The following is a 26430-nucleotide window of genomic DNA, read 5'->3' on the forward strand; positions in this document are numbered from 1 at the left end:
TCCAAGCCAATATAAACCACATCAGGGCTTACAGCCACGGATTTTACAGCCTACAATGCTGACCGAGGTTCTCCAAGACCTCAGATGCAAAATTTACACAGCATCATTACAGATTAAAGCTCAGCATCTTTTGCACCCACAGCTTATTTATTGCAGACACCCCCCCCCCCCTTCCTTGCATACTCTGGCTGGGTTTGCATAACACCTTCCCCCTGGGATAACTCAACCAGATTTACTGAATCATCTCAATTACTTGGATGCACATAAAAACACCTAACTGTGCTGGCTGGGTCTGCACTACCCATTGCCCAAACACAACCAGTAATGGTTGCTTAAATATGGCTTATTCATTGGATGAACCACAATTAGCAAGGTTCACACCTTAGCTAAAGTCATCACCCCCTCCCCACTCAAATGGGAAGATCCGATTATTAAGCAAGGTTTGTGAAGTGAACGAATGTTTAGCATGAATCTGTTTTCAGTGTAATTGGCTTGGTTAAACGGAAAGGCGCACAGGAAAAAAAAAAAAACCCAAAATCTCCCTGAACGCGCCCAGGACCCTCCGTCTCCCCTCTTCTCCAGAAACGCTCTGGCCACGTGTGAGCCCGGCCTGGCTCCCCAAGCGGCTCCGCGTGAATGGCGGGGGACGCGCCCAATAGCTGATCCGGCCTCGTGGCTCGGAGGCGGGGGCTTCTTGTCAAACCGAGCCGGGCTAGGCAGTCCGTTCCGCAGCCAGGGCTGGCGGGGCTCCTCCATCGAAAGGCGGCGGCGGCGGCAGCGGCAGCAGCAGCAGCAGCAGCAGCCTGCTGGCACGCCCGGGCTCTTCCCGGCGCCACCTGTGATGCTGGCGGAGGAGCAGCAGAGGGGAGACGGCGATGCGCGCACCGGGCGCGTCTTGAGCCGAAGGAGACGCCGGGCGCCTGTGGCAGGAGGCGGCGGCGGCGGAGAGAAGTGAGCCGCGCTTTGGTGGCGGAAGGTGGGGACGCTGTGGCTTATTGTCTCGGCGATTCGGGAAGGGACAGGGTCGGGGTGCCCAGCTGCTCCCGCAAAGCCCCTGCCGCTCTGGGCCTTGGATATAGCCGGCAATATCAGCGGGCTCTCCAATGCGGCATCTTGGAGAGAGGTGGAAGAAACGGGCAGGTCTCCCGAGCCGAGGAGCGGTCCGTGGCTTTCATTCTGGGTCTTTGGCAGGGCCAGAAGGGGCGGTTTGGGGGCGACATGCAGGAGGGTTTGTCCCTCCAGCGCAGGAGATGCTTTGCGGGAGGTGGCGCAGCGTGGGCTGGCCAGGCGGCCGCTTCAGCCCGTGCGCTCTCTGGGTGGCTCCTGGTGTCCTCTGCGCGAAAGGGAAGGCGCGTTCCTGAACGGGGGACGCCCTGGCCAGCGGCGGTCGTGTGGGGCTCGGGGCTTCTAGGCCGGTTCCCGGATGGATTTCGAGGGCCTGCCTGCCCCCTCCCTCCCTCCTTCCCTCCCTCTCTACCTTTCTTTAAAGATCGAGGCAGAGAGAGCTACGGAGATTTATCGGAAGCTTATCCCTCCTTCTCTAAAGTGGACGCTGGATTTTCTTCCATAGGGTTGGCAAAGCTGCTGGAAGCTTCACTCCCTTACAGCTTCCCGTTGGGGCACATGCACAGAGATCCTCGCTCCGATCGCTCCCTGCTCCAGTCAAAATTGGTTTTTACCTAAGGAGAAAACCGCTCAAATCTTAAGCCCTGCTTGCTTAGCCCTTAGGGCTAAGAGGAGAACGTCTGTCTTCTTTCTTTGAAAGGAAAGCTAACCTTCTCTAACGTTTCAGAGCCTTGAGCAAGGGATCTCCTGTGTGCCACTGCGTTTGTATTTGAGTACATGTGCGTGTGATGTTTTCTCCATATTTAGCCATGGGGGTCCTCTCCCACCCCCCCTTTTCTGAACAGCCGGGACATGATGGACTCTTCTTGAGCTGCATTGGCTGCATTTTAGCAGGATCAAAGAAATTTTGCCCTGGCTTACAGATGTTCGCCTAGAAGGAAAACAAAGTATTTCCCCTTTTCCCCACTTCCTCCCTCCCCTCAGGCATGGATTATTTTAGGATTAAGTGCAAGAAAAAGCTTTGGCATAAAGACCAAGTAGGTACTTGATTTATGAAGGGAATAAATCATTTTGCCAGTGCAATGTGTCTCAGAGCAGAAACAGGAGATAAATCAGAATCTACCTGTGGATTTTTAAAATTTCTTACAACAGGTGAGCAAAATTTTCTGATTTCTGGTTGTTTTACCATTAGGCGCAATGCTAAATCCTTCATTCCTAATCCGTCTGTTGCCACAAAGCTACCTTGAGGTGATCAGACGTTAATTTTGACAGGCACATAGTCCCATCTTCGTTCAGTTCCGGTTTTCAAAATAAATTGTGTATACAGCACACACAGTCACAATTTGCTTAACCAAGCTTTATCCAGTTGGTTGGTTTTCTATAATGATTCAAAAACCTGAATTTGTATAACAGGCTAGGCTACAAACAAGTAACCCACACTGTGGCTTTGCTCAAAATGTTAACCCAGCCTTTCACTCCATGAATGGGTTCACACATTACGCATGTTTTAACCGTGATTTGTTCAATAAGCCATTATTGGCTGGACATCATACTAAGACATGAGCTATTATGGCGTATGAACTACAGTGAAAGAGTTCGTATCACATGTTCAGCCCAAAATCGAGAAATCTTTTTATGGCTTAGCAGCACGCTGTGTGAAGTTGACTATAGTAATGTATGTACATGCAAGAAAACACGAGATCTTGTAAACATGGTGCTTACTGTCCTTTCTTGTGTTTTGGAAGGGTTAAATGCAAGGATTCCTACATTCCTTGCATTTCAAATGAAAATGTTGTGTTCCCGCTGAGCAAATGGACACTTAAGAGACCTGGTGTACAAAACATCTGGGGTAGGATGCAAGGATTTTATGTTCCCTGGGTGAGATCTGGTTGCGTTTCCATGCTCTTCCAACTTTTCCAGGTACACAGTCATCTCTTAAAAACACCAATCTGAATATACTGCTGGCACTTTTATTAATTCCATTAACAATATTCTTGGCAATGAAGCAGACACTGGTCTTAGAACATTTCTACTGTATCGGCTTTAGAAAATGACTGTTTCCAAATTGACCCTCCTCAGATCTTCCAATGGTTACTTACAGTATTGCTTTAGACCAGAGGATCTCAACTTGTGATTCGTAGACCCCGGGAAGTCAGGGGGTGGGGGGGCATGATGCTGTCACAGGGGGCCCGTGAAAAATTGAAGAAATGTTATGATTTAAATCTTGAATTAAGTCATGGGGATCTATCTGTGGCCACAAGAGGTATTTAAAAGTGATCCATGGTGAAGAATCACTGCTTTAAACCTACACAGCAGAAGTCCTCTGCTGCTCCCTGTATACCATTAGTGCGATTTTACAGCATACTAAGCTAAAATTAAACTACAGTATGATTTCACATATTATGTGAATTCAGCCACATGTTGTAAAGCATGTGCAAAAAACATACAACTTGTGACCAATCACTTGATCTGTGGATTAAACAATCCACAGCTAAATGTTAACATACGAACTAGTTGAGTGTGTTAAGAGTATGGTTTGTGCCTTTTGGAACATTTTGTTTCCTGAAGTTTGAAAATGTTGCATATTTTCAGCTTGTTTAAAGACAATATATCATTCTTAGCTATAGATATTTGGATATTTGGAACCATGGATCTCCGTAGTCTGCTAAGGCATAATATGGTTTATTTGAGTTTGTTCCAGCATGTTGCATGAAGCTGGCCATCTAGCTTTTAAAAATCACGGCTTAACATTCTGGATAAGCTTAACTGATGGTTAATTACAGGTAGCCCTCGACTTACGGCCACAATTGAGCCCAAAATTTCTGTTGCTAAGTAAAACAGTTGAGTGAGATTTACCCCATTTTACGACCTTCCTTGCCACGGTTGTTAAATGAATCAGTGCACTAAGTTAATAACCTGGTTGTTAAGTGAATCTGGCTTCCCATTGACTTTGCTTGTCAGAAGGTCGCAAAAGGTGACTTGCAAATATGAACCAATTGCCAAAGCATCCGAATTTTGGATTTTTGTGACCATGGGGATGCTGCAATGGTCACAAGTATAAAAAATGGTCATTAATGGCTTTTTTCAGTGCCGTTGTAACTGTAACTTTGAACAGTCACTGAATGAATGGTTATAAGTCAAGGATTGAGCAATATTGAGCAAACCATGGCCTAATAAGCTACATTTTAGCATGCTACTTAAATCCAGCAACATGGCCTCAGTGCTGTTGTCACTTAAGCCAGAGAAAACACATGTCCAACTTTACTTCCAGAAAGTGCTAACTTAATATGTGACACCAGTACAAACGAAGGTGAATGAGGTGTCCCAGGATAATGTTGCAGGATCCAATCTGGGTCAGTCACTGGGACCAGAAAGATTTTGTCTTCCAAGTTTTCGGACTCGTGCCAGAGCCCATCTTCAGGGAGTTTCTCACTAGCCACTGATATTCTTAGTAAGACAATTCAAATCGCTCCATTGTATTTTCAACTGCAAAATTAAATGGCTTTAAGAGCCAGTTCTTTCTAGATAATGGCAGGAATAATTCTTTCGAGGGCTGCAGGTTATTCTGTCAGAGGTGGATTATCGGTGGTGGGGCCGTGCCAGAAGTGAAACTGGCTAGAGTCACTTCCTTTTTCTCTCTCCCCCCCCTTCCATCATCTTTTTCTTCCTCTTCCTCTAGGCACAAGTAGCGGCTTTGAGCTCAGAGGATTAACAGGAAATCTGTTCACACACAGACCCGTTTTCCTATCAGGCTTTTGCAGATGTTTGTCTGAGGAAAGCCTGGGAAATGTAGCTATGTGAAGAATTCGTTAGTGTCTGTTGTTGGGGGTGGTCTAAAAGAAAATGGCAGTTAAAATAATGAAGTGTGAGTGTGTGTGTGTGTGTGTGATTGCCCCATTTTCCCCCTGAGCAATGAGCTGTCACTTAAACATCAAAGCTGCATCAATGGAGAGAAGGGAAACAAAATTATCTTATCGGCTCTGTTGAAGGACTAGCTTCTTTTTTCCCCAATCTTTCCTTCTCTCCCTGCTGGTCTTTATTGGCACTGTATGCTGTAATAAGATTTTTGTCTTCTTCTTCTTCTTCCTTCCTCCCCCATTTTTTTTTCTTTGGGGTCCTGACTATGTTGTACTTGGTGAGCTTGTGTTGTGGCCCGCCAGCAGAACTGGCAGCAGATTCGGACAGTGAGGAGGTTGGGGAGGAACATGGGCCAGTCCAGGAGTCTGGGGAAGGCTCTGAGGAGGGCTCTGTGTCGGAGGCAGAAAGGGGGCCAGAGCCACGTGCCAGTTATCAGCTGCCTTTGGAGTGAGACATCAGTGGGGCAGAGGAACAGCTGGAGCCTGTTCCCCAGTGTGCGCGTGCGCAGAGCTGCCAGACAAAAGGAACAGCTAAGGAACAAGGATCGACTTGGGAGGAAGGCCACAGGTGGACAGTGAATGGCCCCTCCCATGGGGAATGAAAGAGGAACAAAAGGGGAGGGGAGCTTGCAGGAGACAATTAGTTCATTCCTGCATTCTTGCCAAGTATTGCGGCGTCTGAAAGATATCGGCCTGGCCACTCTCCAAGCCTAATAAAGGTTGGTAATTGTGAACTATCTTGAAAGACTGTGGGAGAGGAAAGATTTTGCTGGAGAGGAATTCACCGTCAATTAAATAAAAGGGGTTTATCTGGACGAAGACTCGGCTTCGTGCTACTGGGAAAGCCTAGATCAGAAGAGGTTGGTAGCAAGAGTGTCCTTGCCTGTAAACAGTTCCTGGAGACTTTTTGTCTGAGTTGATTGATTGATTGATTATGTGCCATCAAATTGCCACTTAGCAATCTCATAGATCTTTGCTGGGATGTTCTGTCCATAAACTGGTTCTTTGGGTCTTCCTAACAGTACACCCATCACTGCTGTAATTGAGTCCATCCATCTTCCTGCTCATTGCCCTCTTCATCTCTTTTTTTTTCCCCTTCTACTATTCCCTGCTTTAGAGCCTTTTAAAAGAGCTCTTAGTCTTTGCTTAAATATTGCTGAAGTACAGATAAAATCCTCATTGTACGACCACAACTGAGCCACACATTTCTTTTCTTTTTTTTAATTTTAAACACATAAACATATCAACAAAAACAAACACATGACTTAACACAACATAGGAACAAGAAGTTCCATCATATATCATACAGCAGTTCCGTATCGGTTTCTTTACAGTTAGTGTTTTCCCTTCTATACATTTCTATCTTGCATTCATGGTCTCCTTATTCGTTATCCATCTTTATGTACAATTCTATATTTATTTATATTTAGCTATTTATACCCAAATATTGTTTACCTATATTGTGTTTTATATTCTTACTGTCATTTATTCTCTTACATACAATTATAGGTATACATTCACATAGTTATTCCTTTGCCATTCTTATACTTTTGTTATTCCATTTAAAAGGTTATAATATACAGTTTGGGTTGATTTGTTTACCATCCCTAGCGCCTGTTGTAACACCACCTTATTTGAGCCACACATTTCTATTGCTAAGTGGGACAGCTGTTGGGGGAGTTTTGCCCCATTTTACAAACCTTTTGGCACAGTTTTTAAGTGAATCACTGCAGTTAATAACACAATCGTTAAGTGAATCTGTCTTCCCCATTGATTTTGTCAAAGGATCACTGAAGGGGAATCGCGTGACCTCCGTCATAAATATGAGTTGCCAAGGATTTGAATTTTTGATCACATGACTGTGGCGATGCTACAAAGGTCGTTAGGTGTGAAAAATGGTCACAAATCACTTGTTTCAGTGTCGTCGTAACTTTGAACAGTCACTAAACAAATTGTTGTAAGTTGGGAACAACCTGTAGGATAATTTGAACCTGGTCATTTTTTCCTTAAGTAAGAACTCTTGAGTTAATTCGATGGAAGAGCCAGTTCATTTTCTTGGTTTTCCAGAATCTTTTCCAACACTATTTGTTTGAAAAGAAGGATAAAAATGTTTTTAATAAACACTTTAAAACGTTCTTTAAAACATTCCCACGTTTTAAAGAAAACCTGAATTCTGACTGTAATTCCCAGAATTTTTTATCAAGCCTGGCAGTGGGAAGATTTTCAGTTCTACAGATAGTCCTCAAATGACAACATTTCATTTAGCGACCATTTAAAGTTACAATGACATGGGAAAAAGTGATTTATGACTATTTCCCCACACCTAACGACCTTTGTAGCATCACCATGATCACGTGATCAAAATCCAGATTTTTGGCAACTGATTCATATTTATAACAACCAGGTTATTAACTTAATGATGGCAGTGATTTGTTTAATAGGGGTGACAAAAAAAGGTTGTAAAATGGGACAAAGCTCACTTAACAGCAGCAGCAGAGATTTGGGGCTCAGTTGTGACCTTAATTTGAAGATTACTTGAAGCAATCCAAATGTCTTGGTTTGCTATTACCCTAAACAACTCATGAGTTTGTTTAGCTGCTCTCACTAGAATGAAAATAATTTCTGAATTGATTGTTGTTGTTGTTAGTTGCGAAGTCGTGTCCGACCCATCATGACCCTATGGACAACGTTAACCTCCAGGCCTTCCTGTCCTCTCCCATCCTCTGAGTCCATTTAAGCTCACGCCGACTGCTTCGGTGACTCCATCCAGCCACCTCCTTCTCTGCCGTCCCCTTCTTTTGCCCTCCATCTTTCCCAGCATGAGGCTCTTCTCCAGGGAGTCCTTCCTTCTCATCAGGTGGCCAAAGGATTGGAGTTTCTTCAGGATCTGGCCTTCTAAAAAGCAGTCAGGGTTCATCTCCTCTAGGACTGACCGGTTGGATGGCCTTGCAGTCCAAGGGACTTGCAGGAGTCTTCTCCAGCACCAGAGTTCAAAGGCCTCCATTTTTTGGTGCTTTCTTATGGTCCAACTTATGTTCTAATTTGTGGTCCAGGTCTGTGTCTTTTGTTAGGATTTACAGCAATGTTTCTCCACCATGGCAATTTCAAGATACCTGGGCTTCGGCTCCCAGAATTCCCCATGTAGCATGCTTTAAGATGTGTGGATTTCAACTCCCAGAATCCCTTAGCTAGCATACTGTCTAGGAAACTCTGGGAATTGAAGTCTACACCTCTTGAAGATTGAGAAAAGCTCTTTTACAGAATAAAACAGGATTGGTAATATGTGGTGCAGCATGTTGCAGGAACTCATCCTTCGCCTTGATGTGTCGCATGCCCATCATGTGAACCTAGAATATGTTTTTCCTGTGTGGTCACTTCTTGTCATGTGAATGTTACCTTACTCTGGGTTCCAGTTTGCAGGTAGAAACTTTCAACCTGGGACCCTTTGAACGAGATGCTTAAGTGTATTTGAACAAGATGGGATAAGCAAATGAGACAGTTGTGATTAAGGCTATTTAGCCTCAGTGGGTTTTGTTGAGTTTGTTGATTGTCCTCGACTTACAAGAGTAACATTTAGTGACTGTTCAATTACAATGGCACTGAAAAACAATGACTTATGACCATTTTCCACACTTAACGACCATTGCCGCATCCTCCATTGTCACCTGATCAAAATTCAGGTGCTTGACTCATGACGGTTGCAGTGTCCTGGCATCATGTGATCAGCTTCTGCGACCTTTGGGCAAGCAAAGTCAACGAGGAGACCAGATTCATTTAACAACCGTGTTACTAACTTAACAACTGGCGTGATTCACATAATACCAGTGGCAAGAAAAGTCATAAACTGGGGCAAAACTCACTTAACAAACGTTTCACTTTGCAACGTAAATTTTGGGCTGAGTTGTGATTGTAAGTTGAGGACTACCTACATAAAAGAATTTATAGATGGATATATTTAAGGAACATTATGGCTTTGAAAATGACCTGTTGGGAGCATTTCTCTCTCTTTCTCTCTCTCTCTTTTTTTTTTAAGACTTATTTTTTTTTTTTTTGCATGTATAGCAGGCTTCTGGGTGAAGAATATTTTAGAGAAGGCCGGCATGTTTTACTGAGATTTTTTTAAAAAAATTAGGTCAACTATGCTGACCTATGACCTAGTAAAGATTTGTTTTAAATTTCATTTAACTGGGTCAAGAGCCACAGGCTAAGCTAGGGTCTCCCAACACTGGGAAAGAGTCTAGCTCTGTTTTCTGTCAGCCATTTGGTAATATAGATTTCCTATGTCTTCCCAACCTTTACTTAGATGAGTAGAACCAGAGTTCCATCTGGCAAAAGCCTTCAAAATGAAGCAAAATATTAAGCTGCTCACAGATGTTTCGTTTCTCATTGGTGACATACATTACAGGCACCCTGTTTCCTTGAAAATAAGCCCTCCCTGGATAATAAGCCCAATTGGGCTTTTGGGCGCATGCGCTAAAATAAGTCCTCCCCCCGAAAATAAGCTCTCCCCTAAAATATTTAAATGCATGCACAGCTGGTCCCTGCCATTTCCGGGGGGGTTGGAAGAGGGAAGCATGCCTTATACGCCTCACATGGACCTCCCATTCATGCGGAACGGCCTTGTGGAGGCTGCTCTCACAAACCCTAGCTACCACGCCCCTTTTCTTAGTGGCGGCCACAAAGCAGGCCCAGTGACACTAGGGTTGGCAAGAACGTGCCTTAAACAGAGACAGAACTTCTGGCCGTCTCTGGATCAGCTGATCCACGGGCCGCAGGCCGAAGTTAAGGGGCCTCCTGAACCTCAAAAATAATACCTTCCCGAAAATAAGTCCAAGCGCTTATTTTAGGGCACAAAAGAATATAAGACCCTGTCTTATTTTCGGGAAAACATGGTAGTCCTCAATGTACAGAACTTCACTTACTGACTGTTTGAAGTTACAATGACGCTGAAAAGAAATTGATTATTTTTCACACTGATGACCATTACAGCAATCCCATGGGTCACGTGATTTACATTCAGATGCCTGACAACTGACTCACATTTATGACATCTGCAATATCCTTGGGTCGTGGGATCCCCTTTTGCGACCTCCTGACAAGCAACGTCAATGGGGAAGCCAGATTCGCTTAACAACTCGGTTACCAAGTTAAACAGCTGCAGTGATCCACTTAACAAACGTGGCAAGAAAAGTCGTGAAATGGGGCAAAACTCACTTAGCAAACCTCTCACCTAGCAACAGAAATTTCAGGCTCAACTGTGGTCGTAAGTTGAGGAGTATCAACTTTTGATTCCAGTATTATTGTGGTGAAAGGGAAAGAGTGAAGAAGAGTAAAGAGTAAAAAAAAACAAAAAAGACAATTTCTCTGAATTTCTATGGATACTATTGGGAAACGTGAATTCTTCAGCTTTTGGCAGTGACAAATCTAAGGCGGCATTTTCTGCAGATTAGTCACCTCCGGATGAGATGAGCAGCCCACAAATCTAATTAATTAATTAATTAGTTAATTAATTAGGGCCATCCTGTAAAGTCACTTATTCATTTACAGTTGCATCTTGTTAGAATCTGGCTTCCCCTTTGACTTTACTTGTCAGATGGTCGCTAAAAGGGGATTGCATCACCCCAGGACATTGCAACCGTCATAAATACAAGTGAGTTGCCAAGCGTCTCCATTTTGATCACGTGATCACAGGGATGATGCAATGGTTGTATGAAAAAATGGTCACAAGTCCCGCTTTTTTTTTTCATTGCAACTTTGAGCAGTCACTATACGAGCTGTTATAAATCGAGGACTACCTCTACAACCAGTTATAATCTCAGGCCACACCTATCCTGCCTTTCAAGGCAGGGGGAAAAGAGACAGCTGGAGCCCCATTTGGGTGGTGGGTTGAGGGGATTCCTGCATTGTGTATATGGGGGAGGGGGAAATCATTTCTCTTTCCTCCCTTGCATCCTGTCTTCCCCACCCCCTTTCCAGCTGGCCCTCTGCGATTGTCACCCCTGAATGTTCCTTGGAGACCCTATTGTCTTGCTGCTGCTCCTTCCTTTCATCCGGCAGCCTCTCCTGCTCCATTGGGTCAACCCCCCCCCCCTCCGGCTGCTTCTCGCCAGCTGGCCTGGCATTGGAGAGGGGGTTGGGACATGGGAAAGGGGGGAGATGGGGTGCAATATGGGAATGAGGGTGTTTGTTCTGTGGTTACATCTGAGATAGGAGAAAAACCAGAAAGGATGATGCCTGTGGAGATTCTCAGTCATCCAGGTCATGGTTGTATTTGTATTTATTAGTTTGTCAAACATGTACAAGATAGCAGGTATAAATATAAACATGGACATGAATGAAAGAAATGGGTACAAATAAATGGGAACAATAGGACAGTGACGTTAGACACGCTGATGCGCTTATGCACACCCACTCTACGGACCTCTTAGGAATGGTGTGAGGTCCATGATAGACAGTTTAAGGTTGAAGCTGTGACGGTTTGAGGATGTAACAATGGAGTCGGGTAGAGCATTCCAGGCGTTGACCACTCCGTTGCTGAAGTCATATTTTCTGCAATCGAGTTTGGAGCGGTTTACCTTGAGTTTGTATCTATTGTTTGCCTGTGTATTATTGAGCTTGAAGCTGAAGAAGTCGGTGACAGGTAGGACATTGTAGCAGACAATTTTGTGTACTATGCTTAGGTCCGACGGTGCAGTTCCAGGTTGTCCAAGCCCAAAATTTAAAGCCCGGTGGCATGAGGGATTCTATTGTGAGCAGAGGATTGGAGGACTCTTCTCGTCAAATACCTCTGGACTCGATCAATCGTATTAATGTCTGATATACAGTGTGGATTCCAGGCAGACGAGCTGTATTCAAGGATTGGTCTGGCAAAGGTTTTTATGCCCTAGTTAGCAATGCAATGTTACCGGAGAAGAAGCTTCACAAAATTAGGTTAACAACTCTTAATGCCTTTTTGGCAATGCTGTTACAGTGGGTTTTGTCCCAAAGGTGCTTTTCCCCCCAAGACTTGGACTTTCTGGTTTATTTTAAGACAGCAAACTATTACAAATCTTGAAACAAGTGGGACTAGATGACAAAGACATCCGAAGCACAAAGAATCTATATTGGCATCAGGTAGCAAATGTTACACTAGGCCAAAAATACTCAGATGATGCAGAAATACAAAAAGGGGTCAGACAGGGCTGTATTTTGTCACCGCTGTTGTTTAATATTTACTCTGAGTCAATTTTCAACAAAACACTGGAAAACATTGATGCTGGCCTCAAAGTAAACGGTGTTCAGATCAACAATTTAAGATATGCTGATGATACAGTTCTGCTTGCCAGTAAGTATGAAGACCTTCAGAGTCTCAGAAATATCTGAAATATATGGTTCGAAGCTTAACATCTCAAAAACCAAGATCATGGTCGTCAGCAAACAACCCATTAACTTACCACTGATACATTTGGAAGGAACACCACTAGAAAAAGTTGAAAGGATCACGTACCTTGGTTTCAATTTACATGAAAGCTGGGATATGACCAGTGAAGTAAAAGACAGAGAAAGCTTGAATAGCATTCCTCAAAATGAAAAAGGTCTTCTGCAGTCACAACATAAGCCGAAGACTAAAAATCAGGCTTGTCAGAGGTTACATCTTTTCTATCCTTCAGAGACAAGTTGGTCTCTGAAAGAAAACCACGTGAAGAAACTAGAAGCGTTTGAAATGTGGATTTTACAGGCGGATGTTACGTATGAGCTGGGTTGACGAAATCAGAAATGAGGAGGTGATAAGCCGCCTGGGAAAGCAAAGGGAAATCATCAAAGCCATTAAAAAGCAAAAGTTAGAATATTTTGGACATGTGATGGGATACCCAGAAAAAATACAGCATCTTTCACTTAATCCTCCAGGGAAAGATTGAAGGCAAATGAGGTCCAAGCAGAAGAAGAACATCAAGGCTTCAAAACCTAAGGGACCGGTTTGGAGAAAACTCAGCGGCACTTTTTCATGAGGCTGTAGACAAAAATAGGATTGCCAAGATGATCGCCAATGTCCCATGACAGATAATGGCACACGAAGAAGATCTACTTTATCTATATTCTTGTAAGCGATCCCTACAATTTTGGTAGTGTTTGGACACTGCTGGTAGAGTTAATCCTTTGGCCTGAAAACGTTTCTGCATCGTGTTCATTTTTTCCACAGTGGAATCAGAATACGAATCCCTTTGTATGATGAACGGTTGAAAGGAGATACCGTAGATACAGTATGTCTAGCCCAGGGGTCGGCAGTCTTAAAAGAGCCACAAGAGTCCTAACTGGAAGCCCCCCTGTTCAATTCTGGAGCTGACCGGAAATCCGATTCCCCCCACCATAGAGTCTCCTCCTAGTGCAGCATCCTTTTTCCTGTACCTGTCCTAACCGAAAGCCCTATCAATTGTGGAGCCGACTGGAGACAGGAAGCCGCAGCAAAGGGATGAAAGAGCCAACGCAGCTCTAGATCTTCGGGTTGCTGGTCTAGCCTATCAAAGAAAAAAATTAGGGAGGACATGACAGTTGTCTTCTAATACTTGAGGGGCTGCCACAAAGAAGAAGGGGGGCAATTTGTTTTCTAAGCCACTGGAGTGCAGGAAAAGGAGTACAAGTCCTCATTGATTTACAGAAATTCATTCAGTGTCTTTTTGAAGTTACAATGCCACTGAAAAAGTGACTTGTGACCATCTTGCACACTTATGACTGATGCCTACTCCCATGGTCACGTGATCAAAATTCAGACGCTTGGCAGCTGACTCACAAATTATGACAATTGCAATCATTTCGGTCACACGATCCCCTTTTTGCAACCTTCTGATCCAGCAAAGTCCACGGGGAACCCATATTCACATAACAACGGTGTTAGTAAATGAACAGCTGCAATGATATGCTATACAACCAGGGCTAGAAAAGTTGTAAAGCGGAGCAAAACTCTAACAACAGAAATTTTGGGCTCAGTTGTGGTCGTAAGTCAAGGACTGCCTCGAACGGGTGGAAGTTTGTTAAAGAGAGATCCAGCCTAGACATAAGGAGACACTTTTGAACAATAAATCAATGGAACAGCTTGCCTCTGGAAGTTGTGGAAGCTCCATTATTGGGGTTTTTCCAAAATAGACTGGACAACCCTTTGACCAGGATGATATATAAGATCTCCTGTCTTGAGCACAGGCTGGACTAGAAGACCTCCGAGATCCCTTCCAGCCCTATGGTTTTATGTTCTATCATGGGCTTTCTGTGAGTGTTTATGTACTGACTGCAAACTCTATCAGGGTGTTGTTGTGAGCTGCCTTGTCTTTTTTTTCTTCACAGTCTGACTATAATTGCCTCTCAATCCAATCAGTAGAGGGATGAGTAATCAAGGTATTAATGTTGTAAGGAGGAGGGTATTTAAACCGGGGTGGGAAAAAACCAGCCTTAAAGAATATTAGCAGATATTTCATTCTTTGTCCGTAGCCAATAAATACAGCAGGGAGGAGGACGTAAATGTCCTTCTTGCTGCTTTAATGCTGCTTTTATGATAATTAATAGGGACGCAGCGGCTCAGTAGCTAAGACGCTGAGCTTGTTGATCAGAAAGGCCAGCAGTTCTGCGGTTCAAATCACTAGCGCCGCGTAATGGAGTGAGTTCCCGTTCCTTGTCCCGGCTTCTGCCAACCTAGCAGTTCGAAAGCACGTAAAAAATGCAAGTAGAAAAATAGGAACCGCCTTTGGTGGGAAGGGAATAGCGTTTCGTGCGCCTTCGGCATTGAGTCATGCCGGCCACAGGACCACGGAGACGTCTTCAGACAGCGCTGGCTCTTCGGCTTTGAAATGGAGATGAGCACCGCCCCCTAGAGTCGGGAATGACTAGCACATATGTGCGAGGGAACCTTTACCTATGATGATTAATTTCTGAAATAATAAATGCTGGGTCTTAAAAACTTGAGGTCCCTGGGTTTCTCGCAGAGATATTGTCAGCTATCGATGGGAGGCGTGGAATTTGGAAATCTATGTAGTCAAGAAAAATAAAATAAAAGACCAGATTTTTCCTAGAGGGATTGAAAAACCAGTTGTATTTCAAATTGGGAAAAAAGCCTAGCTTTCTTTATTGGTGCAAAAAAACCCTGGGGGCTTTTGGAAAGAAAATTTCATTTTCAAAATGACTTTCCAACCAAGATTCTAACTATTGTGTGGAAGAAGCCGGTGGTTTGTTTTCATTGGAAAAGCAGAGACTGTATACCTTCTTATCTAGAGTCTTTAAGATTATAAGCTGCCCTGGCGACTCCGAAGCTAAGAATACATTGGTCAATTGGCCAGCATAATCTATGGATTAGCTACCCTCATGCAGTCCCTGCCCTAACATTTGACACTGGCATTTGCTGTTTAGGTTTCCTCTTCTGTAAATACACAGGGAAAATAGCCCTTCACATTCCTGAAATGAATGAATGAATTATTTCCTCCAAAAGCCCCCTCCCCTTTCGCTCCTCGTTTATTCCCTCCCTAGGGAGGGGCCATTCACCATCCACCTGTGGCTTTACTCCCAAGTCAACCCTGATTACTGAGCTGTTCTTTTCTTCTGGCAGCTCTGCGCATACGCATACTGGGAACACGCTCCAGCTGTTCCTCTGCCTCTCTGCTTTGTAGCTCCGAAGGCAGCTGATAATTGTCAGATGGCCTTGGACCCCTCTCTGCCTCCGACACAGAGTCCTTGTCCGAGCCTTCCCCAGCCTCCAGGACTGTCCCAGGTTCCTCCCCAACCTCCTCCCTGTCCGACTCTGCTGCCAACTCCGCTGGCTGCTGGCGGGCCACAACAATGCAATGCTAGAAGAATGAATGGGCAGATTACATATGGAAGTGGTGGGCCATCCTCGGGTCCCTTGAAGCAAAGATATAAATATGTATAAAATATATAAAAACAAATATCTAAAAAGATATAGAAACCGGGAGACAGCGAGTTCTAGTCCCGCCTTAACCATAAAAGCCAGCTGGGTGACTTTGGCCAATCACCAGGAGATGGGTAGTTTTAGTTCTATGTTCTCCTGTTCTTTCATTATATTAATGGAAGGCTTTGAAACATTTGCGGCCCCTCTGAATTGCAAAATAAAGATTATCTGCAGGCTGCTAGCAAGACATACAGTAAATAAGAGGTAATTGAGAGATTTTGTAAATGATGCCCTTGGTGAGCATGGAAGGGTTGCCCAACCTATTGCCCGAGGGTGTGTTTTTATCCGTGGCTTGAACTTCCAAAGCAATTTTTGTTTCCCAACCTTGGCAGTATGAAGATGTGCGAGCCAACCTGAAAACAAGGACTTGTGTCCCAGATTCATAGTTCTAATGGTCTGGCCCCTCTGCAATCAACTTCAGGTGACATGGCTACCTTTACTCCATCACTCTGCCATCACAACGCCATCCGTGGCACGACAAAACCGTGGTCCACTAAAGCGCGCCCGATTAAAGCGCGTACCTGACGTCATCAGCAGCGCGACAAATACGACCGCGGAGAAAAAAGGGTGCTTTAAAAAGCGCTTTTAAAGCAAGCCGATTCACGTAAAGGTAAGGGTTAGGGTTAGGGTTAGGGTTAGGTTAAGGGTTAGGGTTAGGTTTAGGGTTACGTTAAGTGTTAGGGTTAGGTTTAGGGTTAGGTTAAGGGTTAGGTTTAGGGTTAGGTTTAGGGTTAGGTTTGGGGGGGTTAGGGTAAGGTTTTCGCGTTAATTTTAACTTTACCGCTCACAGCGTGATGTTTTCGTCGCGCTGTGATGACGTCAGGTACGCGCTTTCGTCGAGCGCGCTTTAGTCTACCGCGGTTTTGTGGTGGAACCAACGCCATCACTCTGCTAAACAAATAATTCCCTCAACACTGTCTTAACTATTTACTAAGCCTGCATTACTATTACTATTAATCTTCTCATCGTTCCTATCACCCATCTCCTCCCACTTATGACTGTAGGACTGAAACTTTGTTGCGTGTATCCTTACTATTTATGTTGATTGTTAACTAGCATGATTTGATTGCTTATTTGTACCCTATGATTATCATTCAGTGTTGCGCCTTATGATTCGTGACAAATTTATCTTTTCTTTTATGTACATTGAGATCATTTGCACCAAAGACAAATTATTTGTGTGTCCAATCACACTTGACCAATAAAGAACTCTACTCTACTCTACTCTACTCTACTCTACTCTACTCTACTCTACTCTACTCTACTCTACTCTACTCTACTCTACTCTACTCTAAGCAGTTGGCAGTGCCCTCCAGTCACATGGCCACCTTTTATGCCATTTTTGCCATGGGTTTGCTTAACGATCCTGAATTCACCTAACGACCGCCACAAAGATGGTTGTAAAGTTAGGTTGGACAACATGACACGGACTCATAGAAGACTTAGAACAACTTTATTGTCACTTTGAATATACACTAATCGGCGTACATTAAAATGAAACTTCGTTGCATGCATCTCTCAAAGGGTCACCACCTCCAATATATACTAACTATCCATGACAGAATAAATAAGTAAATGAATACAAAATAATGCATATACCCTCATATATTATAGGACATAGAGAAACAACACAGTCTAGTTCGGATGTGTACATGTACATGGCGAGAAAAACGAATCTTGCTAGTTTGCCAGGCGGATGGCCTAGGGCAGTGTTTCTCAACCTTGGAGGCTTTAAGTCCTGTGGACTTCAACTCCCAGAATTCCCCAGCCAGCTGTGCTGGCTGGGGGATTCTGGGAGTTGAAGTCCACAGGATTTAAAGCCTCCAAGGTTGAGAAACACTGGCCTAGGGAACAAAACTGTTCTGGTAGTCCGGCTAGAAATACTTAGAAACCGCCTTCCAGAGTGGAGCAACAGAAACAGACCATAAAGTGGGTGTGTGAGAGTCTCTAACTGTGCTTTGACCTGTAAGCGCATAGCACTTAAAAGCAACATCCTGAATAATGGGGAGAGAGTGTCCTATAATCTTCTCGGCTGTCCTTACCACCTTACCAACCATTTTGAATAATGTGGAGAGAGTGTCCTATAATCTTCTCGGCTGTCCTTACCACCTTACCAACCATTTTACAACTGTAATGACATATGAAAGGGTGGCTCAGGGGCTAAGACGGTGAGCTTGGCGATCAGGAAGGTCGGCAGTTCGGCGGTCCGAATCCCTAGCGCCGCGTAACGGAGTGAGCTCCCGTGACTTGTCCCAGCTTCTGCCAACCTAGCAGTTGAAAAGCAGGTAAAAAATGCAAGTAGGAAAACAGGAACCACCTTTGGTGGGAAGGGAAGAGCGTTCCGTGGGCCTTTGGCGTTGAGTCCTGCCGGCCACATGACCACGGCGACATCTTCGGACAGCGCTGGCTCTTCGGCTTTGAAACGGAGATGAGCACCGCCCCCTAGAGTCGGGAACGACTAGCACATATGTGCGAGGAGAACCTTTACCTAATGACATATGGTCATAACAGACAGACTCTGTTATAGTTGTATGTGGAGGACTACGGTAAATGAAATCATAATTTATTTTTTGTCGTGGTCCTCGGTCACTTTTTGAAAGTGTGACTTCCTGGGGGCTACACAAAGGGCTAGCCCAGGGATATATGGCCACGCGGTTGCCAAAAATCAAGCCTTTATCCCTCAAGGCTGAGGGGGAAAAAAAGCAGAAGTCTAATCTTTGGGACGACTATATGCAATAGTTTATTTTTATTTTTATTTGATATATTTCCCATTACCCTTTGCCCTCAGGGCGTTTCGAAGTTATTCTCCCAAGAAGTATTTGTAAGATTGGTTTATACATCTTCCTTGTTTGGTCCTCCCTTCTTCTTGCAAACGCAACCCCCCCCACCCCTTCTAAACCACATTTCAGCCAAACAGGGGTTTCTTACAGGCCCCAAGGAAATAACATTCTTTGCATTCCATGGCTTATTACCTTTTCTCTGACATCACAGTAGCCGGCATGCTATAGCAGACTTTGCTTTGCCCAACACATTTAAACAGTTCACTTAAAAGACCTGGCAGATGCATTGGCATGAGATTGCCTGAGCTTGGTTTGGGTTAATCTGGGTTATTTTTTTTTGTGCCTTATTGTGAAACCTGACCTACTTGGTCATCTTACCATTCAATGTATTTTGGGAACACAGAAAAAGATCTCTTCTGATAATCAGGTTTAAGTGCATTGTGTGAGCCCAGCCATGCGAACCGGCCTGAAGTTTAACATCCTGTAAGTAATATTTAAAAAAAGAAATGTTGCAAGCCTTCCAAATAAAAAGGATAACCTATTTCTCTCTCTCTTTTCCTCCCCCCAACCCTGTGTCTTTCAGGCCTTTGTATGAAGATCAAGTTCTCAAATAAATACCCAACAAGGGGGAAATAGATACCCTGATGGTGTGGAGGCTAGAGTAATAAAACCAGGTCAATTTTACACGTAAGTAGAAAATGATAGAGCCATATGCAAAATTGAATGAACACAACATATGCATAATTCTTGTCCTGATTCCTCCCCCCCAATCACAACATGAGAGGGGGGGGAGGGAGGGAGGATAAGAATGAGAATAGCTTATCAGAACATCAGCCAGTTTCTATACTAGAAACAGGTAGTCCTCAACTTTGTTGTTGTTGTTAGTCACGAAGTCATGTCCGACCCATTGTGACCCCATGGACAACATTTCTCCAGGCCTTCCTGTCCTCTACCTTCCTCTGGAGTCCATTGAAGCTCACATCAGCTGCTTCGGTGACTCCATCCAGCCACCTCCTTCTCTGCCGTCCCCTTCTTCTTTTGCCCTGCATCATTCCCAGCATGAGGCTCTTCTCCAGGGAGTCCTTCCTTCTCATCAGGTGGCCAAAGTCTTTGAGTTTCCTCTTCAGGGTCCGGCCTTCTAAAGAGCAGCCAGGGTGGATCTCCTCTAGGACTGACCGGTTGGATGGCCTTGCAGTCCAAGGGACTCAATGCAGGAGTCTTCTCCAGCACCAGAGTTCAAAGGCCTCCATTCTTTGGTGCTCAGCCTTCCTTATGGTCCAACCTTCACAACCATCCATTGCAACTGGGAAAACCAGAGCCTTGACTAGACGCACTTTTGATTGGCAGGGTGATGTCTCTGCTTTTTAGGATGCTGTCTAGATTTGCCATAGCTTTCCTCCCCAGGAGCAAGCCTCTTTTGATTTCTGGGCTGCAGTCCCCATCTGCAGTGAACTTGGAGCCAAGGGAAAATAAAATCTGTCACTACCTCTATTTCTTCCCCATCTATTTGCCAGGAATTGAGTGGGCCGGATGCCATGATCTTAGTTTTCTTAATGTTGAGTTTCAGGCCAACTTTTGGACTCTCCTCCTTCACTCTCATCAAGAGGCTCTTTAGTTCCCCTTCACTTTCTGCCATTAGAGTGGTACCGTCTGCATATCTGAGGTTGTTGCTATTTCTCCCAGCAATCTTAATTCCAATTTTTGATTCATCTAACTTTCTCATGATGGGCTCTGCACATAAGTTAAATAGGCAGGGCAACAGTATACAGCCTTGTCGGACTCCTTAACCAATTTTGAACCAATCACAGGTTCCGTGTCCAGTTCTCACTGTTGCTTCTTGACCCGTATATAGGTTTCTCAAGAGACAAATAAGATGGTCTGGTACTCCCATCTCTTTAAGAACTTGCCACAACTTACAACCACAACTGAGCCCCTGTTGCTAAACAAGACGGTTGTTAAGTGAGTTTTGCCCCTTGCCACAATTGTTAAGCGAAGCACTGCAGTTGTTAAGTTAGTAACATGGTTTTTAAGTGAATCGGGCTTTCCCCTTGACTTTGCTTGTCAGAATGGTCGACTGCAACAGTCGTAAGTGTGAAAAAAGATCATAAGTCCCTTTTTTCAGTGCCATAACTTTGAATGGTCACTAAACTAATGTTTGTAAGTCGAGGACTACCTGAATTTGTTCGGGATCTGTGCCTTCTTGATCTCAGCTTTTCTTACTTCACCACATGTCCTTCTTAAACTCCTCATTTCCAAGTTTTTAATTTTTTTAAAATTAAGTGCATCATCCCAGTCAAATCCTGCCTTGATTTTGTACAATTCAATGAGTCTGCCTTCTATTTTCACCCATAACAACATTCCGCCCAGGTGGGTTCGACTGAAAGAAAGCGAGGGGCCCAAAGTCATTCAACTCGATTGGATGTCTTAGGCAGGGACTAGAACTCACAATCTCCTAGTTTGGTGTCCGGCACCACCATCATCATTACCCTAAACCGGCCTTTGCGAGGCATTTAATTTCTCCGTATCCCAGGATAATATTGCGAAATTGAATTTCGAAAAGTCCGAAAGCTCAGAAGAGTGCAAGTAGTCTTCAGCTTTGGGCACAATCGAGCACAGAATTTATGTGTTGCTAAGAGAGAAAATTGTTAAAGTGAGTTTGGCCCCATTGGAATACAGCACTGCAGGTTACTTTTGATGGCTGCTGACTGCCTGCAATTTGGCAGTTTGAATCTCAGCAGCTCCAGGTTGACTCAGCCTTCCGTCCTTCCAAGATCCTTCCAAGGTTGGTAAAATGAGGAAGCAGATTATTCGGGCTGAAGCAGCATATAAGTCTAAGTGCTATTGCTATTGTTATTTTCTGGCCACATTTGTTAAGCGAATCACTGCAGTTGTTAAATTAGTAACCCACTTTGTGACTTTGCTTGTCACAAAAGGAAATCACGTGTGGCCGGGACATTGCCACCGTCATAAATGTGAATAAATTGTCAAGCATCTGAATGTAAATCAAATGACCATGGGGATAGTGTAATGGTCATAAGTCTGGAAAATGGTCATAAGTGCCGTAACTTTGTCGCTAAGTGAACTGCTGTAAGTTTGAGGACTACCTGTAAATCTCTGGTCCCAGTGACCAAATTCGATTTTGCATTCAATTTCTTTCTGTGTTTTCCCCAAATTCTCACTTTCTTATTAAGTAGGCAGAATCACACATTTCTATCCCTTCATTTTTCCTTCCTTTCCTTTCCCGCATTCCCACATTCGCTTTTCCAGGAAACACTTACTACTACTACTACTACTACTACTACTACTACTACTACTACTACTACTACTACTCATTACCTTTCTGTCAACATTTGTGAATTCTGAAAATGTCTCCATTCATCTATATGCATTCTACCAGGTTATTTACCTGCTCTAATTTGCTTTCTTTGCTCTTATGTATAACTAGCATTCATGTGTTTCCTTAATGCATCATGCAATAGTAATATTCCCTGCAATTTATGCAGGATTTTCGCTAACAACAGGACATTGTCTGCATACAGAGGTACAGAATACAGATGCATTAATGTCTTCAACACACCTCAGCATCATTCCTTATACTTTTATCAAGGAGTATATTAAACCGTGAAGGAGACATTAAACATTCTTGCTTCCCACCCTGATCATTATGGAAGTATTCAGTGAGCCTTCCATTTTATTCCTGTTCTTGTGCTATATCCATGTTACAAGCCTCTTATTACATCCTGCAAACAAGCTGCGACTCCATACTCATGCAAAGTTTCCCCTCATTCAAGGCGGCACACTTGATCATATGCTTTTTTTAAAATAAACAAATTTATAGCTACCTTACATTTGCATATTTCTTAACAAAATGTGTACTGTTCTGACCTAGGCTTCCCCAGCAGCACGAAGCTGAGTCCTCGTCCCGATAAAGTCCTTTTAATTTACAATGAATTCCTCTCCAGCAAAGTCTTTCCTCTCCCACGCTCTTTCAAGAGAGTTTACAATTACCGACCTTTATCAAGCTTGGAGAGTGGCCAGGCTGATATCTTTCAGACGCTGCAATACTTGGCAAAAATGCAAGAACGAACTAATTGTCTCCTGCAAACTCCACTCCCCTGTCGCTCCTCTTTTATTTCCTCTGGGAGGGGCCATTCATCGCCCACCTGTGGCCTTCCTCCCAAGTCGACCCCTGTTCCTTAGCTGTTCCCTTCGTCTGGCAACTCTGTGCATGCGCAAACTGGGAACAGGCTCCAGCTGTTCTTCTGCTTCGCTGAAGGCAGCTGATAACTGTCAGACGGCCCTGGCCCCCTCTCTGCCTCCGACACAGAGCCCTCCTCAAAGCCTTCCCCAGACTCCAGGACTGGCCCAGGTTCCTCCCCAACCTCCTCCCTGTCCAAATCTGCTGCCAGCTCTGCTGGCTGGCCACAACACAAGCAGAGAAAAGAAACAACATAGCAAGATATAACAAAAGAATAGAAAAGAGACACAGAAGCCCCCTTTAAAAAGCAGGGGAAGAACAGGTAGTCCTCAACTTACGACTAGAATTGACCCCCACATTTCTGTTGCTGAGCTAACAAAAATTAAGTTGTGAAATCAGTTTTCTTCCATTTTACAACCTTTCTTAACACAGTTAGTAAGTGAATCCCTGCAGATGTTAAGTTAGTCACACGGTTGTAAAGTGAATCTGGCTTCCACATTGACGTGGCTTGTCAGAGTCACAAAAGGTGATCACGTGACCCTGGGACACTGCAACCGTCATAAATATGATTCGGTTGCCAAGTATCTGAACTTTGATCACATGACCACGAGAATGCTGCAGTGGTCATAAGGTTGAAAAACGGACATAAGTGTCCCTTTTTCCCAGTGCCGTTGTAACTTTGAATGATTGTAATTCGAGGATGATCTGTACTTGGTTAACATTGAGACCAAAAATATGTTTTGGTCTTTGATTGGTGTGTTCCAGTCGGGATGAAGAGGAATGTATGCCCCTCCCCTGTCAAATGTCAGTCTGCCAAGATCTTGCAGAGACCTGGGTTTTGTTAAGCAGTGCCAACTGTTGGTCTCCAGCAAGGATGGCGTTGATGGATGTCCCTCCTGAGCACAGAGCTGCAGACAACAGGGCACCATCCCATCCCTGCATCCTGGCCTGAAGACACACTGTGGAGTTACACTGTGTACTTCAGACTCTGCCTTTTCCTCACCTCTCCAAAACTGCTTGATAGCTGGCTGCCAGATTTTTGGCCTGGTTGGCTTGCAGTTGTTGTTGTTAGTTGCGAAGTCGTTTCCAACCTCATGGACCACATTCCTCCAGGCCTTCCTGTCCTCTACCTTCCTCTGGAGTCCATTCAAGCTCAGGCCAACTGCTTCAGTGACTCCATCCAGCCACCTCCTTCTCTGCTGTCCCCTTCTTCTTCTTTTGCCCTCCATCCTTCCCAGCATGAGGCTCTTCTCCAGGGAGTCCTTCTTCCTTCTCATCAGGTGGCCAAAGTCTTTGAGTTTCCTCTTCAGGATCTGGCCTTCTAAAGAGCAGTCAGGGTTGATCTCCTCTAGGACTGACCGGTTGGATGGCCTTGCAGTCCAAGGGACTCAATGCAGGAGTCTTCTCCAGCACCCGAGTTCAAAGGCCTCCTTTCTTTGGTGCTCAGCCTTCCAACTTCCACAGTCATAAGCAGTAAACTGACATAAATATTAGAGGCCGGTTATACAGGCAGTCCTCGACTCACAACCGTTCATTTAATGACAGCATTGAAAAGAGTGACTTGCGACCATTTTTCTCACAACCATTGCAGCATCCCCATGGTCATGTCATCAAAATTTGGCCGTTTGGCAACTGACTCATATTTATGACAGATGCCCTGTCCTGGCGTCAAGAGTGATCTCCTTCTGCGACCTTCTGACAAGCGAAGTCAACAGGGAGGCCAGATTCTCTTTAACAATTGTGTTATTAATTTAACAATTGCAGTGATTCATTTAACAACTGTGGCTAGAGAGGCCGTCCAATGGGGCAAAACTCACTTAACAACTGTCTTGTTTAGCAACAGAATGTCGGGCTCAATTCAAATTGTAAGTCAAGGACTATATTGGAGCTGGCAGCCCTAACAAATCCAGTGAAATAAATAAATAGTTCCTTCATAATCTTTTCTCTGCAGCTTGGAAGAAGAAACTGATGGCAAAGACCACATTTTCCCCTTTGTTGGGACTTTTGAATTAACACTTCCCCCCTCTTTTTGCTGCAGTTCATAATGTGGGAATATCTCAGGGAATTAATAGAACATATATTCACATATATTCACTCTGCCATGTGGTTTTACAAGGGGACATGACAAAGGATGCTCTACGCTAGCTTATTTGGCACACACCGAAGTCTAGTGAAGTTGTGCCTTAAAATAAAACAACGGTGTTGCTGACTTGGTATTTAATCTTCTTGAGAAACCTTGCCCCCTTGAATTAATCATTTTCGCTGATCCCTACGCCATAGAAACATGTAAATGTTTATGGTTTTTAAAAAGAAGCCAGTCCAAGGGTGCAAAACGAAAGTTTGGTCATTTGAAGCAACTTTTTTTTTAAAAAAAGAAGAAGTCCGTGCTATAAAGCTTTCTGATGCACCTGCCATTTAGGGCGAAATCTGAAGAGGCTAACCAGCTGGGTCCGAGGCAGAACAAAACCCTGGGATGCAGGACGGGGTGGATGGGGCTGGAGGGGGCGATTGTGATGCTTGGCAAGGCCGTCCATCATCTTAAGGAAGGCCAGAGAGGCAGGAAACCAGATGGTGGCTGTGCTCCCCTGGGAAAGCATCCCTAGTTCCTGTGATGGTGTCATGACAAACAAGTCCTGTCGGAAACAAATGGATGAGAGCATCTCTGGGACAAAAGGATTTCTCTTCCTCAGTTTAGTTGTAAGTTGAAGTTAGGTATTTCCCCCATCTCATCATTCTGCTAAACAATTAATTCCCCCAACACGATCAAACTACTTAGTAGGGCTGTATTACTATTACTTTTCTCATCTTTCCTATTAGCTATCTCCTTAACTTCTTATGACTATAACTTTGTTGCTTGTAGCTTATGATTTACATTGTTTTATTTAGTATCCTATTATGATTTATACTGATAGATTATTTAGTATCCTTAGTATCTTTAGTGTTATATCTTACGATTTATCATGTATTTTTTGATGACTATGATCATCATTTATCACTTATTGCTTGTATGTACTCTAAGAGCTTATATACCAGAGACAAATTCTTGGCCAATAAAGAATTCTATTCTATTCTATTCTGTTCTATTCTCTCCTCTCCTCGTCTATTCTATTCTATTCTATTCTATTCTATTCTATTCTCTCCTCCCCTCCCCTTCCCTTGTCTCATCTATTCTATTCTATTCTCTTTTCTCCTCTCCTCTCCTCCCCTCCCCTCCCCATATCTATTCTATTCTATTCTATTCTATCCTCTCCTCTCCTCCCCTCCCCTTGTCTATTCTATTCTCCCCTCCCCTCGTCTATTCTATTCTATTTTATTCTATTCCAGTGTCAGTTGGAGGGTCCCAGTGTTAGGCCTGGAAGCTATCTTGGCCACTGTCCCCTTTAGTGTTGGAAACTGGGAGAGGGGATTGTATGGAGCTGGGGAGATATATAGCCATAATAACATTCCTTTCTCTGAGAATCAAGGACATTCTGCCTTGTACCTGGAGGGGTGTGATTGGGAGGCATCTCCAATTGGGATGGTGTTTTGATTGGACCATGGGATGGACCTGTGGGTGCTGGGCCATGGACTTGAATTTTCTTTTGGGTGGGGAAAACCTGGAAG

At 44.1% G+C, this 26430-nt stretch overlaps 1 protein-coding gene across 2 annotated transcripts in view; it reads left to right on the forward strand.

Moving 5' to 3' along the window:
• The first annotated feature begins 870 nt into the window (after positions 1-870).
• SPTBN2 (spectrin beta, non-erythrocytic 2) overlaps positions 871-26430 on the forward strand; it is a 101392-nt gene continuing 75832 nt past the window's right edge. For both annotated transcript variants that reach the window (XM_087705309.1, XM_087705307.1), the window contains exons 1-2: positions 871-976; positions 19213-19316. The gene's annotated coding sequence lies outside the window, so the exon portion shown is untranslated. The remainder of the gene's footprint in view (positions 977-19212; positions 19317-26430) is intronic.

Source organism: Thamnophis sirtalis, unplaced genomic scaffold (assembly GCF_051295495.1).
Source record: "Thamnophis sirtalis isolate CommonGarterSnake01/CBP01778 unplaced genomic scaffold, rThaSir2_p1.2 scaffold_2, whole genome shotgun sequence".
Classification (NCBI taxonomy): Eukaryota; Metazoa; Chordata; class Lepidosauria; order Squamata; family Natricidae; genus Thamnophis; species Thamnophis sirtalis.